General features: G+C 35.1%; 1 protein-coding gene and 1 long non-coding RNA gene across 8 annotated transcripts in view; one reads left to right on the plus strand and one right to left on the minus strand.

Annotated features, from left to right (window-relative positions):
* fru (sex determination protein fruitless) overlaps nucleotides 1-22,071 on the plus strand; it is a 300,477-nt gene that overhangs the window by 162,279 nt on the left and 116,127 nt on the right. The gene's annotated exons all lie outside the window — the stretch shown is intronic.
* LOC118680004 (uncharacterized) lies at nucleotides 1,966-5,657 on the minus strand. Its single transcript, XR_004975533.2, has 3 exons — nucleotides 5,376-5,657; nucleotides 5,169-5,273; nucleotides 1,966-2,295 (listed from the first exon to the last, which is right to left on the minus strand). It is a non-coding gene; the product is annotated as an uncharacterized lncRNA (long non-coding RNA).

The raw sequence follows: 22,071 nt of genomic DNA on the forward strand, positions 1-22,071 counted from the left end.
GACTGCCGCATACTATTGCTCGCTCCCCAGCTGGTCGAACCGCACGCTCGCCAATGAAAATGCAAATAGATTTTTAATATATTTCTAAACACTCCTCTTCAATTGACAGAGATACTAATTGTTTTTCTTTTCTCTTCTCCCATTTTTGCTTTTTTCTTTACAGGTAAGTGTTAGCTAAGTTCGTAAGGTTTTTTTGACAGAGTTCTTGAAGTACTCATACAATATAACTTTGCCAAATAATGTGATGTGTTGACGAGAGCGATGTGGAATATTTATTTTAGATGATAGTGAAAAATGGTAAGCTATAAATGAAAATTTTATCTGAATATAGATCGTGAAAGTTCATTTTTATTCTTATATATGGACAGTTCTGAAAATTTATCTTCAAAAAACTAATTTTCCAAATCAACAAAAAGGTTTTATATACTATGTACATACGAAATGTTTTATTATTACTCGTGCTTTACAGTTTTATTACCACGGTTGATCATTAATCTATAAAGTATTACAAAACTCGTCCGGATTGAGTTTGAATATTATTATTCATGGACGGCTTATCACGCTTATCATTTATGTCTATATACGTTATATGGTCTCCGACGATTCCTTCTAGATGTTACAAACTACGTGGCAAACTTAATATACCCTGTTCAGAGTATATAAATCGCGTGAGGTAATTCGGTATATTTCCTAGGCCTCCCATATGGTTTACACAAAAAGGTTTACTTCAACTTATTTCGGATAATTTATGAATCCTGAAGTTAGTTTCTAATCACATTGTACTTAACTTTTAAGCTTCCTCCTCACTACTATCTAACACCAAATTTTTTATAAATAGCTACCATCATTGTATGCGATTAAATTAAATATTTTATTGTGCTGCGATTTTGATTTATTTGGCTTTGATTTTCTACGACGCACACAATTTTTACTCAATATATTAAGTAAAGTGGCAGCAATACTACGAACAATTGTCATCGCCGGACGGCAGATAACGAGCCAAAACAAAAAAAAATGTGCAAAATAGAAAAACGCCGTTAAAATGCCACATACGACAAGTGTAACCTGTCTGCGATCTTTTGCGCAAGTGCACAAACGAGCACAAATGGCAGCGTGTGTCAGAATGCCACGCCAAAACGATGCGATCGCTTGTAGCCTGCTGCCCACCAATGGCTGGTCCGATGCTTCTTGACGCCCATTGGGCTTACGGTACAATTTAATACGTCATATAGGGTGTCCATAAGAGGTACAGAATAAAACCGATTTCCATATGTAAATAAAAATTTAGTTTTACACTGCAAAACTCGAGACACAATGCTAAGTATATTGATGGTGATGATCGAGAACAATTCAATTCATTTTCGATAAATGTGTGTGCTGTGTGGAATTTGGTAAATATATCTCGTTAAATGAAAAGGCTTATATTGGTCCGAAATCGGCAGTTCCGACAAATGAGCAGGATCTTGGAGAGAAAAGGACGTATGCATTTCAGATCAATACCTCAACGGACGAACAGACAGACGGACATGACTAAATCGACTCATCTCATCATAGTGATCGTTTCCTTCTGTGTATTACAAACTTCGTGGCAAACTTAGTATACCCCATTCGGGGTATAAAAATGGCGTTAGGTTCTCGTTGAACTTCCAATATGGTCACCATTGGATAAATATCTTGATAGCACCCTGTATATGAAGCCTGCGTGCACAAACTTCCAGAGTGCATATGATGGACAATTTTGGAACAATACATACATAGTATGTATACAAGTATATACTTTGTAATTGCATTTGTGTTTTCTCAAATTAATGGACGTTTACCACCGAATGGTCACACTGTTTTTGGCCAAAAACCACTTTTGGCCTTTTCTGCCACAATGTACATACATATGTGGTAGATAGGCAACGATCGCATCGTATTTCTTAACGGACGCTATTAGATGCCGCTTCTGCACTATAGTTAGTGTAAAGTTTTTTTTGAAGTTTTGTTTTTATGCAAAATTACAAATCTTTTGCATAAATCGAATTGGCAAACAAATCAGACTTAACTCAGTCTTTTAACGTGGTCTATAAGTCAATGAAAACATTGCAGCGATGGTAAATTTTTGTTTATTATTTTATGCTCTTTGTCGTTGTCAAGTATAATTTATCTTTTAAAGATTTTAAAGTTTTGTATTGAGTATTGGTCACACTGAAAACGCAAAGAGAAGACACTACAAGGCCAACATCGGAGTGTAATTCTGAAAAGGATTTCCTCTGCATAAAACATAAAAGCTGCATCCTCCGCTACTGCGATCTGGAATACAAGAAATAAACAGTAGCTTCTTTGAGATTTGGTGATAAAGGAAAGGCAAGAAGGCATGTGGAGTTGAAAATTGATTTGATATTTAATTTTTAAATCTAACGGAAATGTGGGGGTAAACCCTACATTACTTAGTTGCCGAAGTCGATTCCTATTATATTTCTTGTAAATTCTTAAGTGTCGCCGATGACCACTAAAAAATTTGGATCTCCCAAACACACAGCAGAACTCTAGAGATTAATTTAATATGTAATGTCGGAATTTGTCACAGATTAGACAGTTCTCTTAAAATCTGATAAGACAGTGGAAAACAAAGGACTGTTTTTTTTTTTAAATACAATAGGAATCGAAAATATTTTTTGGAAAATTGCCACATATTATAAGAAGGTTAATATATGCCATTTTTTTAGAAATGACAACTGAAAAAATTTTAGGAACTAAAGCCGTAAAAATATGGGAGTCAAGCGAAAAAATTAAACAAGTTTTGTGGAATATATGTATGTATTATTGAAATTAAACTGTAAATAAAACAAATTTTTAAAATATACTGCGTACATAAATAACGGTTGAGCTTTGTTAAGGTTTACGTTTGAAAATATTTTTAAAAATTGTTGTCAACTATTTATACAAATATTTTTTAATTGAAGCACCTATTTTAAATAATTTAAGAAAAATAATATTATAATATTATAACTAACTAAGTAATCCCGCTTAGAAGAGTTTCGGTCGAATATAAATTTGGCAGATTAGCCACCTGATAAAAAATTAGCTTATAATAAATTTCGCTCATCAAATGTAATCAATTTAATAAAGTTATGAAATTTCATCCGCTTTAGGTTTGATTAGACTAATAGTAGATATAATAATTGGTAGGGGTTGTCATCTGTTTAAATTAATAAAATAAATGAATAATTTCGTGTGTATATATTTTTGAGAAGTGTTGATAACAAATTGAAAATCTGTTTAAGTGAAATTGATAAGTAAATACATTAAATCAATATTGATTAAATGACAATTTTTTGAAAAATTTTTTATTGTATTTATTTAATCTTATTTTTATAATAGCAAGCTTAAGCTTATAACTTTTTATGAAATACGCTCTTTTTTGCTGTAAGTGTAATGCCGAACTTGTCATGGTAAGAAATTATTATTTCCGTTATTATTAGCCTGGCAAATAACTGTCACACTCTCAAACAACCAAAACTTTACAAGACAACCAAACAGTAACCAAAAATTATAACTAATAAATGGCAACAGAAAATGTTAAACCAAGTGAATTCGATTGCAATCGGCGCAAACAGCTCCTTTAATGTGCCACACTTAACAATCGTGCCGACTCCCACACCCATTGTGACAAAAACCACAACCCTCATCGACATATAAATATACATCTATATATATATATATATATATGTATGTATACATACCCCAATGCCCGATCACACAAAAAATACCATTTAAGGTGACAAGAAAAAGGCCAGTTGTGAGTAATGACAGTGGACCATGGCGGTAAGCAGCGCCTAGAATAACAAACTAGCTACAAGAAAAATAATAATAACAATAAGTAACATTAGTATTGAAACTCAACGGTTAGTATTGAAACTCAATTCGCAAATGAATGCAACAAAATGCCCTTATAAAGTCAATTGCAAGCGAATACAAGGCTGAATGCAAAATAAAAAACAACAATAACACAAAATAAGAAAAATATAAGAAAATTACAAAGCATAAAAAAAAACATTTGTAAAATTGTAGCAACATAAATAACAACTACTCATCCACAGACGGATAAAAACCAATTGACAGTCTACACACAAAATCGGAAAAACCTACGCGCATGCGCCATAGCGTATAGTTGGTCCTGTGCATAGTTGCATATAAACAAGCCTACATACATATAGAGTTATATACATATATGTATATGCGCGTGTATAGTTTTACTCATGTTTGCTTTAATTCTAAAAATAAAAAATTACCAAAATATAACAACACACAGTTACATTCATACATACATATGTCAGTCAGTCAGTTGATATGTACTAAGAGTCTAATAACAGAACTAGCAAAAATAAATATTGCAAATAAAAAATAACAACAACAACAACCATGCGATCATGGCCCGTGATCGTGTCGAGAGGCCGCGGCCGCGGTCCGTGAATGGACAGCGCCTAGGCGCATGTAAAGTGTATTCGTTCAATTGTTATGCCAGCAACGTAACGCATTCAAATCACGATTTGCAATTGCGCGCACCCGCACCCCCACACTGCCCCATATCGATTAAACTACACCTTCCGTTTTCGTACCGCAACACAGCTCATCTACATGCATACATATACAATTGTATGTTTACATGTGTGCCTGGCTTTTCAATATGTCTGTATGTATGAATGTGTAGGTGGGTGGCTTACAGCTCCGTTGCAATGCAAATCCGCTGGTAACTGATACAACGACAAAGTTCTCTCCTTTTGTTCTACCAACTGCATCTGTAATGCTGCTATGGTCTGCAGAATAGTGTCAAGGAAACTGGCACTGGCAGTGGCGGTAAGTGTACTGAAGTACTGCAGTGCCAGTGACGACATCGTAACCTTTTTTTTCTCCATTGCAGCGATCGTTCAGCGTTAATCATTTTTGTTTTGCTTAGGTTTTATTGCTAAATTAATTTTTATAGGTCAACTCAAGCGCTCGAAAAAAGAAACATAAAAAGAATAAAAAGTGTATGGAACTATGTTGTAGGTACTACTAAATCATGACAACAGCTTCTAGGTATATACGTTGGTCAGCCAACGTTTACATACGAGGGTGAAACTGCAAATTGCGAAGTTTTTGCGGCGGTCAACAATTTTTGTGAAGACTTCTATAGATCTTACCGGAATTAGTAGATAGACTTCTGAGTACTCAAGTTGCTGATTTTTGTAGATAGTCTTCTCAGTGCTCACCAGAAATTTTCAAGCTCGCTGACATCATTAGGCAATCTCAAATCCAAAGGGTTGTTTTTAAGTAATAAAAAAAGGGTTTCTTATACAATCAGTCCTTTATGGGTTCACACTTGTAGATCTCTCAATTTATTTATTTACCTTTGAAACTCAGGTGCAAGTGTAAATTTTTGATTTTATTAACCGGAAAAAACTCTAAATGATCTCCCAAATAAACATTTGTAAAATTTTTAAATTATACGGTTCACAACATTTTCATAGTAGAGTCTACCTAAACCTCTGCAGGGATTCCATTCCTTTGATACAGATTGCAACAGCTTTCGAATCCCACTAATGTATAGTCAAACGAAACGATTTATGACATTTAGTTGCTCGTTGCTGGCCTTCTGGTCGTGCCCTATTGCTCAGCGCTTGCACACCTGTCTAACTCACAAACTACAATGTGACTGGCTACTAGTCTAAGCCATCGTAGCAAGCGTCTCGTAGCGCCTTTACCGCACAAGTTGTTATTGACTGTTGTGTGGGCAAGTTTCTACGTTTGATACCGCCGTTACTAGTTTCTTGTAGGAGTCTTTGCCACTATTCGATTTCTGAATTTCTAAAATGTTTGACATTCTCATGTTGCATGCCACTGGACAAACTCACGTAAAATACAAAGATTTCCACAAATATAATATATAAATAAAGCGGGTTTTCCCGGCAATCTCATACCTCATATTATATTTTCGAGATGAAAATTTTTCGAATAAAAATGAATAAAAACTTTGCCGAATTATCGTATGTGGATCAAAGTATCGGTTTGGTAAATCTTTAAATATTTAAATCATTTGAAGTTTCAGAAAGGACAATAAAAAAAGGTCCAATTAAGCTCCAAAAGCTACTTTTAGTGACTCCTACTAATATAAGTCTTTACTGCAGCACACCGAATTATTAATATTTTCATTACGCTGCATCGATGGAAAAGCGTAAAAAAGTAGGAAAAGGAATAAATTACTTAATCAGAAATCTTTAAAAGAATAACCCAAACTTAATTCTAAATTTTTTAATTAGCTGGACAATGGTATCTTCAACAAGTTAGGAAGGCTTGTTCTATGTTGACCGATATTTTCGGTAAAAAGTCAACTATAGGCATTGGGGTCCACATATTCAGTACCTAGGGGCTTGCACAGTTTTAGTTCAATTTAGATAATTTTTAGTCACAAGGTCGATTACTTTAAACGCATTATTCACGCAAAGTTCTACCCCGATACAATCATTGTTGCTCGATTTTTATAGTGAAAAGTGAAAGAATCAGATGAAATTTAAAATGGTGTTAATGGGAAATAGGCGTGGTTGTAGTCCGATTTCGCCCATTTTCGCACTATAACATAGAAATGTGAAAAGAAGGTTATGTAATTTGGTTGAAATCGGTTAAGCGGGTCCCAAGATATGGGTTTTCACCTAAAAGTGGGCGGTGCCACACCCACTGACTAATTTTGAATGCGGTTCCTATAAAGTCATCTCATACTGTCGCTGCTTAAGCAAATAACAATTTTATATACATTTTTTTAGATTTGTTTAAATAATTTTTTTTTTAATAATCTTTTATAACTCAAACATACATATGCATTTGCTTACCTGTACGACTTCGATACTTCAATAAGATTGAAGGGGGTTGAAAACTTACATTATTTTTGAGTATAACCAAGGGTTTCCTCTCAAAACACCTTAAAAAATAAATATCTGGCATTCAGCAGGTGTTAATGGATGATTAATATTCAAAGCTTTACAATGTTAACATTTTCCTCCTACCTTGCACTATCATTTAATTTATTTGCTTAAATTTGTATAATGCAATCACTGTTGTTAGCGTTCTCCACGATTCTTACACTCCTCACCATTGGTGACATCACACATATCCCATTTGGCGTATCAACACTTCCCTTAGGCCCACTTCTCTACCTTGATTTTCATTAATGTCGGCATATTTACTGCTGCAATGTTATGGTGGAATCGTTTTATTACTCTTAATAAGCGACAATAATTATTTTGTTGTTCCTCACGCATTTAATACAAAGAGCTAAGATATAGCGTAAATGCTTTTGCATGTAACCGATTGTGGCTATTATACCTAATATAACGTAGTGCATCTATATGACCCTGTAGGAATATATTTCTCAGAGAACTGAAAACCACAAAGCTACTTAGTTGTTAAGGCGTAACAAATGTGCTGAACTATTAATAATAGCAAAGCAGGACTTTGAGAATTGAATCCAGAATATTGGGTACTCATTTTGTACAAAATTCTGGAGCGAAATACTAGGATCACATATTTTACGTTTCCTTGCGGAAATCACTAAATTGTGAATTTATCATTCTACAATTTTCGATACAATGATGTTTCTAGCACAGAAAAGTAGAATCCTATTCATGAACTGAAATTTAAGAATTTTTCTGCAAGTGACGCAAACGCAGAATCTCAGATTTCTTGAGCTCGCTTCAATTGATAACCTCAAAGAAAAATAAACCAGCTGTGATACCTTATTCGGTTCAGCAATACCTTAATTGTTAGATTTAAGCTAGATTCTCTTCTGCTCGCCTCGATGGTCGTTGCAAATGCCAGAAAAATACCTATAAAATTTCTACGACTACCCGCACACACTGTCACCTCAACAAGCGAAAGTAGTCCTCGTTATATGCAACACAGCGCCATTGCAGCGGTTTGAAAGTACGTGCCACGCGCTCACACTTACAATTTACGTAAATGAATGCCACGTCCTAGTACTTACGAATACTTTTTTATCTTAAACCATTAAACCATTGAACCATTAAACTGCATTTACGCGTTTCTGTCTTGGCGCAGTAAAACGCATCTGCTGAGCTGCAAACTCTAGTCGCTAACAATAAAATCGTTACAAAACGAACAGGAACTAGCGTGAGGCATATAAAACGCAAGAATATTTCACTACATTATACATATTCTGGTGAATTTTCGAATTATTTTGGTTAAACGAAAAATTATCGCGCTCATTATTATTTACGCTTACAACACCGCGCCGACCACAGTGCAGCAAGTGGCAAATGACACAGCGATGCAAATTTGGTTATAATAAACATTTTTATTACTTAATCATAAATTTAGTATCGCCAGCGTTGCTCGAGGCCTGGGTGCTCGCCCCACCGGAAGGAAGCGGGGTGACGTCATAAAAGATGCACATTTTCTGTTTTTATTTTATTTTAATTTTGTTTTTTTGGCGTTGCATAAGTATTTAAATTCTCGCTACTCGCCACTTACTTTCGAATATAAAAGACTTAGCTGTAAGCCTTTGTCACCAAGTGAAGTTGTTGTACGCGCTTACATTACAAAGAGCTTTCGTCCACAAATTGCCAAGTGAATTTAAGGCGCTTGAGAGAGAAATTAAATTGAAAGGAAAATCCAAGCGCAGGCTATTTAATTAATATGTGACATTAAGTTGCCATAAGTAAATGATGCATTTCGAGAGGTATAGAATTTTTATTTCAAAAAATAAAACACAGAAATTGAATTAATGAAAGCGCCAATGATTTGACTTCATTATTTCCTTAATATTAAGGCATATATATAATAGATATATATTTGAATAAATAAAAATAAATACATATATATATTCCCATATATATTATATATCCCCTTAGTTTTTTTGTCGAACAATATACCCTATGGCAAGTGGCATATGGTGTTTGAATAAAATTTCGGGCATTTGAACACTGCGACTGTGTCTTCTGAAGACCATGTTTGCACTACTATAGACCTGCCGTACCTTCAGGAAAATAAATATAACGAAATCAAGACACATATGATATGATTCACTCATAGTCAAAACTCGATCCAATAAAGATGTAACTCTGCTTGAACTATTCAGCACTTAGGCCAACTTGTTTCCAAAACAGAAAACGTGTCCGCTAATCCAGTAAAAAATAATAGTAAAAGTATCTTAGAGTTTGACATATATGTATATACGTAGTTTGGGCTCAAAAGTGTAATGTCTGTACTGCAGCCAAACGTCATTAGGAATCCTGTCCTTCTTCACCCACACGTCTGGAGGTTCATATCTAGCCAACTGTTTCAACATAGTTTATAAATTTTCGATTGGGTTCAGATCTTTGCTGTCAACAGCCCACTGCATTAGATGAAAACTTTGATCATGTAGCCAATTTTATCATTATATTTGGTCTAGCTCTATGTTTATTGTAATGTCCGAGATGAGTTAGGCACATTTATCCATGAAATCTGCTCAAGTCTTTAAAATATGAAAAAAATCTTCTTGTTTCATTATCCCATAGATGTTCACCAATAGGCCGACATTCCGCAAAGTGAAGCAACCCCCTGCGGTACAACCTTGTGCTAATATGTTCTGATGCATTAAAAATTGAGTAGAACTAATTTTTTTGATGATGAAATGCATCTTTCCACACCAACATTTTAGTACCCCATGAAGCAGTATTTCAAGTATTTATAATCGAGAAGCAGGTCTAAAATTTGTCAAACAAAATTTGATGCCACTGAAGAAACCGATTATGCTCCTCTTGGGAGGTACTCACATACTTTATTTTTTTAAATTTTATTTGAGTGCGCAGCAGGAGACGATGGATCCGATTACTATCAAATTTTTTCTCCATGTTCTTTACATAATTCTCCATGCAATGACCTACCAGGGCGTCATTTCATTAAGTTTTTTTTCCAGCGCAGGTCAGGATAATAACTTCTAGTAGAGAATTTCGGTTTTGGGTTTTATTCACGGTAAAGGCAGCAGTGGAATATATTTTTTTAACGCCGTCGTAGTGTAACCCGAAAAATTTTTAATTTTATTCCTCAGAAATTTCACTGCGTATTCTTAAAATATGTTTAAATATGCATTAAAATTTTTAAAAGAATTGACAAAGTAGTTTTTTTTAATTACAAATGTCACATTAGGTGTGCACCTTGAATAACTTTTTCTCCTACACTATGTTAGCGAGTATCATCCCAGAGTATACCGTCACTTCTACCAGCGCGCTTGTCTTACAGAGTGAAACAAATGATTTGAAACTCACACACGCTTTATTATAAATTTTGACCACAACGTAATACAAATCACACCTTTCCATTAACCCTGCTAATATTACTCACGTGTGGATACCCCACACTCTACTAAACAGTAATATTTATAGACGCAAATAATTAGACAAATAAAAATCGGCTTCTGAAGTGGCAATTAATCACAACGTAAACTGTTATGCACACACACATACATACATATGTATGGCTGTATGTGTATGAGTTGGGGTTGATAATTTTTAAAGCAAAGCTTTTTTTTTTTTTTTAATCCTGAATTATTGTATCTAATGCAGCTGTTATTATTATTATTGTTGTTTTTATTCAATTTCATTTAATTACGGTATTAAAATGCAACTAAACAGCAAAAGGCACATACAATTATTAACTAAAAAAGCCCAAAAGCACACATCAAACAACACAGAGCAAATAATTGAATAATAAACGGTAATTGCAGAGGTGTTAAAACAAAAACAACAATAACATGAGAGAGAAAATCCAAATTAAAGCGTAAATTATCAGCTTTTTGTTGTTGTTTGTGCTCGAAAGCGCAGCAAGCGTAAGACGCTTGGTGCATGTGTGTGTGTGTGTGTGTAACGGTAGCGTTGAAAACAACCTGTCTTGACTTGACGCGCCGCCACCAGCCAACGCAGAGATTGCACGGTAATTCAGCGCGGCAGCAAGTGCAGCCAACAACAGCAAAAACCAACCAACAACCAAACCACCGGCAATTACACAATCAGACGAACGGTCCAAAATATACATAGGTATATATGTATTTGGCTATGTGTGTTCGTGGCTGTGTAGTATAGACAGCTGCACGCGGCCAAACGGAAGGAAAGGCAGACTGATTGCTGTGAGTACGTACATACCGTTATATTGCGCGCTGAATGAATTCATTCACTTGCGGCGGATAACCAACTTGACAGACAAACAGACAGACGGAGAGTTAAACAAACAAACAGCGAAAAGCCAGTCAGCAAGCCGCGAGACAGGCGCTAAGGTGGCTATACAAGAAACAAAAAATAAGCAGCAACAATAAACAGCGAAACAACGAGTAAAAAATGCTACAGATATGTTCAGCAATGAGCAATGGATGGGCAAACCGCGACTGGTTGCGCGAATGACTGAACAAACAATGATGTGAATAACGGCAATGGACGGATATTGTACGCGCAGCGCCAGTCGAGTAGATAGGCGTTCGTTGTAGTACATTACCTGCCTCAACAATGAAACCCGTTAACAGCAACACCAACAGCAACGGCAATAGCAGTAGCAATAGCAACAGCAGCCGTGTTGTGGCTGTGTGTGAATTCTGTTGTTAGCTATCTGCCAGTTGCGTTGATGCAGCGGCGTTGATGACGTGCGGCATGCGGTTGCCCACTAAGCAGCCGCGCGCTTGCACTTTCATACTACAATGCACAAATTTGCGCACGTTTGCGTGTATATGTGTGTGTGCGATACTGTACTTGCAAGTAAGTTAAGGGGGAAAAGGGCACGCGTCGTACGTTCCGCTGATAGCGCGGCGCTGTGTGTCGGTGCAGTGTTTGGCGATTTGTAGGGCGCGCTGCCACCGCAAATCGCTCTAAAATCAACTTCATCTTCACTTGGCAATCAGTGGTGTCCAACACTGTGGTTTTTAGTGTGTTTGCGTTTTTTTTTTTCGTTATTTATTTCGTCGGTGTTTTTTTGTTGCTGCTCATAAAGCGTGTCTGCTGGCGCCAATGTCTATTACTTAGAGCCACTTACTTGCGCGCAGCTTCTGCTCATAATACAAATGGATTTTGTTTTCAAGAAATAGTATTTCATAAAAAAAGTCAGACTGATGATTGGATGCATACATATATGGGTTAAAATAAATCAGGTTGTTTATTACTAAATAAATAATAAGAAAATTAAAAAAAAAACTTTACAGACAAAATTTTTTTTCTTACAAAGAAAAAAATTGTTTCCGTTTTCTTATGTCTTTTAATTTGACCGAATTCATTTTAGTACGCAATTCGCTTCTTAGTTTCACAAGTTCACTGGTTGTTGGCAATTCACCACACCAAATGTGAGCAAACTATATACATACATATGTAATTTGGCTGACGCTGTTGGGCTGAATTTTATCTGCTAACTTTTATTGATCAACACTTTATCATGCAGTATATGCGTCTCAACCTTACCTCATAAAGTTTCTAAAAGCAACAGTAATGACTTTAGTAAACTGTTTTTAATTTTTATAAGTTGAACCGACGACTTTACATCATCAGCGTATGTAATAATAAATTCTCTTGTTCCCAAAGCCGACTTTGCGAAAATGGAGAGTTTCCAGATTTTTAAGTTTCCAGATTTTGCTGGTAAGATGTTTCGGCGTGAATATTTACTTGTGGGCATTAATCTCTTTAATGACTTCTATACAGCGTTCGTTTAGCAAAATATTCAATAAAATTTTTAGAGTTAATCTATAAGGTTTCCACTGAGACTCTGATCTCCCTCGTGCTTTGAGGAAAAAGAGAAATGAACGACTCGCTTAAATCTTTATGTCACTAAAATGTCTTGAATTCTCGATACAGGAAAATCCGCAAAACTAGTTAAACAAGAGTTTTCATAATTCCGTGTCTCGTACTCGATTGCATTCCTACAACATTTTTATTTCTATTTCAAAAATGAACATACCAACTTTGTTAGCCATAAAGATCTATGTTGTACCTAAACTTCTCAAAGTTTACTTCAATATCCGATTATTTTTACTTCGGGTTCTTTAGTTGACTCCACACTAAGTTTTTTTCGATTCGCGTGGTTTACCAGAAAGCCAAAGTATTTCAACCCTCCTCCTGTTGCTGACAGATATTTGCATTACTCTACTTTAAGAAATTTTATCGATGTGGTAAAATGTTCGGAATACTACTTTTTTACATATGTACATATTTATTTCGGATATATGTAAAAGGTTGCAATTTTATGTCGATGATTTTAAATGTTTTGTGTTTCCTTCCAAAGTACTCATATGTGCTATCAAGATCTTCAGGTTAGTTTTGCGTATTGATTAGCAAACGTTTTACAGCCTGACACCTTTACTCCCACATCAAGTCAATAATTCAGTACATGATGATGTATTACTTGATAAAGTCTCTCACTAAATATGAACTTGATACGTAAATAGAATCTAGGTAGTCAAGAGCGTATGGTGTACAAAGTACAATCATACAATGTTTTCATTATTTTTGAATCCAACCCTAATTTTAAACCTTCACTGTCACCAACAGAGTATAGTCTAAGTTTATAAGAGGAAACAAATCTGCGACTGAAAGTAATTAAAAAATGCTATATTTTGTTTGTGCCACCTTATTTTTTTGATAAGAATTTGAGTGCAGTTTTCAATGTCTTCTCAAAATTTAAGCCAATTTCCTCTTTAAAAATATAAAAAACCAAAACATGGAAAGTGTTCGAACAAAAAGCACTCAAGCAATTCAGATATTTTCTAGTCATACGAGCGTGTTTGTTGTCCATCAGTTATTCTTCCAGTTCATACTTATATGTATACCATATGTACGATATACTGTCATGTACTTCCTCGAAGCTTTTACGCTCTCCTTTGCTGTTATTCTGCTTTCATGTCATCACTATCCTTTAATAGGTATGTGTTACATATGTATAGTCCACGCACGAACCTTGTAATTATGTATGTATATATTAGATGTTGTCTGTCACAGTGTCTGTCTCTTAGCACTCATTTTCCACAGATTACATGCAGACGACGCTGAACATTCTGGGTCTTCTATACACTCTTCTGCAGAAATACAATGTGAATAGAAGTAAAAACGACGGTATATGCATACATAGTGGTTTTTATACCGTAAATGTTAGATACTAATAATGATAGATAGGCTAATCGGTTAGCCTTAGTGAATGTGAAGAATACTTCACCTTCACTTTTAAAATCTTCTTCCAAGACTCTCAAGAAGAACGAAAATTAAGGCATCAAACAAAATTTTTTTTATTAATTTATTAAAGCCGTGCTGTACAGGGTATACACCACATTTCTGTTACAAACTAACGGCAAAAGCATGTTGCAGAATGCAACGGCAACAAATGAGCTGAACTTGAATGTTGCGCAATGACATAGAAATTATGGTTGACACACTTGCATCCAGCTGATAAATTACTTAAACACTTTAAGCAGTGAATATAAATCGGAAAATGTATCTCTTCAAAAATTTAACAATTGTATGTATATATTCTTTTCCTCAAGAATATAAAACTAAATCTGCAATGCTTTTCGAACTCGGAACTCTGCCAATGCCAAAAAAGAGTTGAGAGCTACGGCCGCAATTGATATACATACTTACATATTGGCTGTATAGAAATGTATGGAACTCACTTATAAAGAAGTACCCCATTGAATTCCAGAATAAAGGCAGTGCTCCTTGCATACCAAAATTCGTCGGTGTTAAAGACTAAAAATTCCTAAAAGTAACAGGCAACGGTCCCAATGTTTAACGCGATTGGACTCAGCATTACTAAGGACATGGCATCATGTTTTTTTTTTTCAAAAATTCGGCTAAATTAGCAAGGTGAGCGTAATAAGGTGATTTATAGACGAAGAAAATAACCTATTATTTCCCCGCTATGAAAAATGACCCAAAATCAGTTAACAACGATGTTGATAATGAAATCTAAATTAATGTTTTCAGCCGCTTTGGCTGCTTTTTCGCTTTGATCGAAGAAAAATTATAAAATATAGCGAATTTTCTCTTTGTTTGTGTCCATCTTTGACGAGCGCTCACAACGAACTGAGTAAATCAATCGAAAAACTGTCAAAGACAAACTTTTAGCGCGAATAAACACGTTTTCAGCGCCGTATAGTACTATAACACTAGTATTATGGACAATACAGCCATCTCTTAGATAAAAACCGAACGAACTTTTTACTTGACCTAATATAATTTAACCGGCACTACATATAATATTCTCAGCAGCTTGCTAAAATCGTGTTTCGCCGTCACCCTCGGAAGATCAGCAAAAACTTATATAAACTAAACAGTCCTGGAAAATTAGTACAGAAACTAATTTAGAAATTTTTATACTCTCACAACCTGTTGCTACAGAGTATAATAGTTTTGTTCACCTAAATGTTGTTTGTATCATCTAAAACTATTCGAGTTAGATATAGCATTATGTATATACAAATGGTCAGGATGAAGAGACGAGTTAAAATTCGGGTGAATGTCTGTCCGTCCCTCCATCTGTCCGTCCACCCGTCCGTCTGTGCAAGCTGTAACTTGAGTAAAAATTGATACACAAGTATCTTTATGAAACTTAGTACACATGTTTCTTGGTACCGCAAACTGTTTTTTGGTATACAGGATCATATAAAGGGGAAGCATCTGCGGTTTGAAACTTTTTAAAAAGAGTGCGTGGTCTAAACACGCCAGAGACATTAAATATTATCTATGGGACGATATGAGATGACTTTATAGAAACCGCACTAAAAATTAGACAGTGAGCGTGGCACCACCCACTTTTAAGTTGAAAAACCCATATCTTGGGATTTGCTTAACCGATTTCAACTAAATTCGGTACTTCTTCTTATATTTCTATGTTATTGTGCGAAAATGGGCGAAATCGAATTACAACCACGCCTATTTCCCATATAACACCATTGTAAATTCCATCTGTTTCTTTTACTTTTCACTATGAAAATCAAGCAAAATGTATAAAGAAATCTCGAAAGAGTATACCGTTTGACTTTGCAAGAGTATAAAATGTTCGGTTACTTGTTATTATAATTTTCTTCTCAACCAGTTTGTTGCAGTGCACCATATTATTATCACAAATTCTAAGCTTCTCCGCGGTCAATGAAACTACAACAGAATGTGTGCACAAGAGTGCGAAGTGTAAGTAATTTCTTTAATAAAATAATGACACGGCAGTCAATTAATTTAATTGTGGCATGTGCCATATGCCTGCCGAGAAAGCGAGCTGCCTGGCTATATTCTGTTAAAATTTTACCTCACAACGGTAAAATGCATTTTATTTCCTAAAAATATTAAACTTTTACAACTCATAATGCTGTCAACTATATTGATTATTAAACTTCAACAATAAAAATTGAAATAATTTAAGTTTCAAAGGCAGCACAGAATCTAAATTTTATGTGTTATAGATATTGCCTTGTCAAAAATCATGCAAATAAATAAAACTGACATCTTATGGAATATTGTAGCCAATTTCTTCTTTTTCCTTTTCTATATCAATTAATAAAATTTCTGTTACAAATTTAACAGAATGTACTACAACAGCTAAGTAATTAATGAATTTAGTTTAATTAAACGGTTAGCATATTTGAGAAATTTAAAACATTTATATATCCACATATGTATATGTAAACAAGTAAGAAAATTCTAAGTTCGGGTGTAACCGAACATTTTATACTCTCGCAACTTGCAAGGATCAAGGCCCGGGAAATTACTTCAGGTGTTGGCAAAATTTTATCATAAAGGAAGTACTGATCCGATTCAACCAATTTTTGACACAAAGACATACTATTATCTATCTTACACATTGACCAATATTTTCGGTAAAATGTCAACTATAGGCACTGGGGTCCACATATTCAGTACATAGGGGCTTGCACAGTTTTGGTTCGATTTAGACAATTTTTGGTCACAAGGTGGCATACTTTAATCGCATTATTCACGCAAAGTTCTACCCCGATACAATTATTGCTGCCTGATTTGCATAGTGGAAAGTGAATGAATCAGATGGAATTTAAAATTATGTTATATGAGAAATAGGCGTGGTTCTAATTCGATTTCGTCCATTTTCGCACAATAACATAGAAATATGAAAAGAACGTTATGCACCGAATTTAGTTGAAATCGGTTAAGCAGATCCCAAGTTATGGGTTTTTCAACTTAAAAGTGGGTGGTCCCACGCCCACTGTCAAATTTTGAATGCGGTTTCTATAAAGTCATCTCATACCATCCCTGACATAAAATTTAATGTCTCTGTCGATAGAGGTGCTAACAGCATTTGTTTCCAGTGAATTTTGTTATTATAGCTTTAACGGTTTAGGAGATATGCACATTAAGCCTATTAGAGTAGCAGGACCACGCCCACTTAAAAAGAAACTTTAACTGCAGATGACCCTCTCTAATGTGATGCTGTATACCAAATAACAGTCTTGTATCTTACTGCGGAGCTTAGTTATGGTAATTTATTTGTTTTTGATTAATGACGTTTTGTGGGCGTGGCAGTGGTCGGATTATGCTTACGGCACCAAGAAACATCTGTACCAAGTTTCATAAAGATATCTAAATTTTTACTACACAGTACAGTAATAGCTTGCACCGACGAACGGACGGACAGACATGCACCCGGATTTCCACTCGTCTCTTCATCCTGATCCTTTATATATATATAACCTTATATCTAACTCGATTAGTTTTAGGTGATACAAACAACCGTTAGGTGAACAAAACTATTATACTCTGTAGCAACAGGTTGCGAGAGTATAAAAATTTAAAAAAAAATGCAACTAAAATTTGTTGTCAAATAGAATAGAATTTTCGTTTTGGGTAATTTTAGTTAACATGCAGTTTATATAATTTCTTGTGAGAAAAGGAGCTTTTAAAATAGTTTTGATCCTCTTTTGGTTAAATAATTTTATTTGGAATATAAAGACGCTTTAAATTTTATAATAAAACAATTAATAATAATTTTAAAGCTTTTGAGAATTATTTTTAAGACTTTTAAGTAAGCCACTACAGTATTCGTCGCTTAAATGGTCAAAAAAATCACATATGAAGATTAAGTTCAAGTCAAGTCCGCTTTGGCGGACCAGAACATACATATGTTTCGAACAACCTCTGAGCGTATTTCTTTTATGAATAAATTTTCAAAAATCTGTCGTTTAATTTTTTAACTTCCCGCTAAGAAAATGGAAAATTTTCTAAAAATCGGGAAGATATTGGTTTCACCCCATTTCTACGATGATGTCCAAAAACTAATCAGTTCTAAACCTTGAAGAAACACATCGTTTGCCGCAAACCGGGTCGAAATCGGTTGATTTACTTGCTAGATATCGAAAACGAAAAATTTCGAAGAGCTCAAAAGCAGTGAAAAAATCGAAATTTGAACGTTAGCGTATGAAATTAGAGGGAAGTTGCAGGGATGGCCCTTGAGGCCAACCGTTTTCCACATTTTTTTTTAATCATAAAATGTCTTGGGTCTTTGCGGTTGTAGTACAATTACACTGTGTATTCCTGAAATATGTATAAATAGACCCTGAAATTTTCAGAACAATCGTAGTAGTTTTTTTTTCCAAAAATCAACGTTTTTAATGCTTTCACACTAGGTGTGCCCCTAAAATTGTCTTCTAAGTTTCAGTAATTAACAACTGTATAGAAATTTGTGTCTATATGTATGGCATGAAGATCTAAAAAAAAATATATCGGCCATTTCAAAATGGATGGTAGTGTCAGTTGGTAGTACAATTGAGTTTCAAATTAGAAATTGATGTAACTATGAAGAACCTTTCACTCTTCGCTCGAAATTATGTCTTGCAGTTCAACCTAACTAACTAGTTGATTTTTGTTGCAATAGTTGATTTTCAGTCTAATTTGATCGACACAGAGAAATTTTTATTCGATTATAAACCAAATTAAGGTCTTACAGATAAAATTTCATCGAGGAAAAAATTAAAAGTATTGAATTTTGTACGCACCACAAACGATCTCTAGTTTAAACTACTATTTATATGATTATTTGGTGTACTCAAATTGTCACAGCTAGATAGTATTTTATTAAAAATGTTAGTTTTAAAATCATATCGTAGATTTGTACATTTTTTTTAAAAACACCGAATATTCCATGAAGAAGTCTTTCAAAATGAACCATGTTGTCTAAGAATTGTCTACATCGGACCACAACTTTTCTAGCCCCAGATACAGAATATGTGAACTTCAGTACCTGTGGTTGACTTTTTATCACTAATATCGGTGAGATGTTTTCCCAACAAAACTGTGCTCTAGAGTCTAAAAGTGTCTACAACAATTAGACTGCAATAAAGTTTTCGAAAAATTGGAATATTGCTATTATTTGCGTATCGTCCTAAAAAGCATGTAATCTTAAAAATAAACCTGAATATTATCAAAAAAAATTAATAAATCAAACAGCCAGCTTGTCAAATTAAAAAGAATTCATGATATGCTGCGAATTATTTTTCTAAAAATATTTTGTACATTTTATCATGAATGCATTCATTAAATATATAATATTATTGAATAAAACCTACAACTATGTTAGCGATGAGCCATGTGAATCATATCATGCACGTTGTCTCTACAAAATGTGCTCAAGGAGCTTCGATTGCAATCTGAATTAAACTTAAGCCACAGTCATTCCACATTTACGATCTCTGCACCTCAAATGCACCAAATCTACCAAGTGTTATGAAATTTAATCAAATTGTTGACTGGAAAACAGAGCGAAAAAAAAGAAATTAAAACGATAAAAATAACAGAAGCTCAAATTACGATTGGAACTATTTGAGACGATAAAAAGCGCGCGGAATCGCCCATATGCATAAAAACACGATAACGAAAGGAAGTGTGGAAAATAAATAAAAATTTGAAGAAAGCGAGCTTGCGAAAACAAATAAATCGACGTGCTTAAAGCAAATTAAGGAAACAAAGGGAGGACGAGGAAGATGGGAGTCATCCAAGAGCAGAGCATGTCAGCGCTCGTAGTCTCTATGCCCCCGCCTTTATCAACAACCTGCAAACCACAACCAGCCATCAATCGCACTCAATCCCACAATGTAATTGCACGCGCAACGCCCAGGCACTCAAGCGCCAGTTGACAACATTTAATTGTGTCGGCAGCGCTGCGAATGAAATGGCTGCAGCAGTCGTTGCCGCTTTGCTGCTGTCAACGCTTATGCATTTTTTAGCAATTAAGGGTAAATTAAGGAGTGCAAACGATAAAATTTCAATTCACATAAACCAAACTGTCATGAAATATGTTTGTGTGCACGAGCGCAGCAAATAGTTGCCATGCACCGGCTTACAATCAGAGCACACTGCGTATACGCAACATTTGTGCATGCTGCACTGTACTGCCTTGGCGCTTGGCTTTATTATTATAATTTAATTGTGTCATAATAACACTCAGAATTGCAACGGTAGCTGCCGCAGAAATTGTTCGTCACTTCTTACATTAATAGCAACAACAACTTTAAATAAATTTTCGTTTGAATTGAATGCAATTTCTTCGGCCGAAATTTATTTCGCGGCGACCGTTGCGGTTGTAAATAATCACTGCATGCTCGCGCATTTCGCTGCACGAAGCGTATACACACACACATGTGTTAATATTAATCATTGCAATGTTATTATGATTATTGTTATTGTTTCTGTTGACTTAATTTGTGTTTTTTTCGCAGCGCAAGAACGCTTTAGGGTACGTTCACACGCGTGTTTGTACGCACGCACAACACTTCCACCACCATCGCTGTCAGCTCAATGCTCACGGGCATTGTATGCTAAGAGCAGTACATTGTTGTTATGTTAATTTGTCAAGGCTTCATGCGCCAACCGTGTCAGATCATCGGTCCGATTTTAATAATATTTCCTCTTTTGTGCGACTTTTTTTATCGCTATTTATGTCGTCGTTTTTTTCCGTTTTATTGATTATATACGAGTACACATGTATGTTGTTCTGCAGTTCCGATTGGCTGACATTAACAGGCGTGTGGCACTCGGTCGACTTTTCCAGCTTGCAGCGTCTATAACTTTAGTTTGCTTCTTCATGTTTTATTTAATCACCTCAGCACTGCACTCTTTGCTCTAAACGAATTACGTTGTATTTTTGTAATTTAACACTTCATTTTAAAGTACTTGGAGTGTATCGGAGATATCCCAAATAAATATAAAATGATAATAATTAGATGGTTATTGAATTTAGTTAAAGTGAAAAACAGTTATTTTTTCTTGTTTTTTGTATTTTCCCCAGTTCCCTCTGATTCACTGGCATTTGAAAGTTATATTTTTCGATAACATGCCGAACTTTTGCCTGAAAAAGTATTTTTGCATTGACTTCTTCTACATTACTTTAACATGAAGAAAACATCAGCCGAGTCATCATATTTTGGTGGAAGTTTATGGTGAACATGCTCTAGCTGAGCGAGTGTGCCAACGTGGTATGCACTATTTCAAAGTGGTGATTTTGGTTTGGAAGACGACAAACGTCCTGGGCTGCCAAAAACGTTTGAAAACGAAGAACTGGAAGCATTACCACATGAAGACTAAGGCTAAAGACAACAGGTGCTACCAGAATATTTAGGAGTCCCACAAACACTTATTTCAAAACGTTTAAAAGCAGCCAAATACATTTAAATGCAAGCAAATTGGTGGCCATGTGAATTGATGCCATGAAACATTGAAAGACGATTTTACATATCAGAAATGCTGCTTGAACGCTACAAAAAGAAGTAGTTTTTGCATCGGATTGTGACTGGTGAATAATATTGGATCCATTACGACAACCATAAATGCAAAAAACATATGTGAAAACCAGCCAAATCCACCGCAAAGCTAGAATAACGTGCTGCTTTATAAGATTCTAAAACCGGGTGAACCCGATAAATGTGAACGCTACCGACAACAACACATCACATTGAAACAAGTGATTGGCGAGAAACGAATACGAGGTAATAATTTGCCAACGCCCGGCTTCATGCTACAAGACCGGTGAAAAAATATTTGGAAAACAGAGACTGCGAAGTTTTGTCTCACC

The sequence above is a fragment of the Bactrocera oleae genome, chromosome 2 (genome assembly GCF_042242935.1).
Source record: "Bactrocera oleae isolate idBacOlea1 chromosome 2, idBacOlea1, whole genome shotgun sequence".
Lineage (NCBI taxonomy): Eukaryota > Metazoa > Arthropoda > Insecta > Diptera > Tephritidae > Bactrocera > Bactrocera oleae.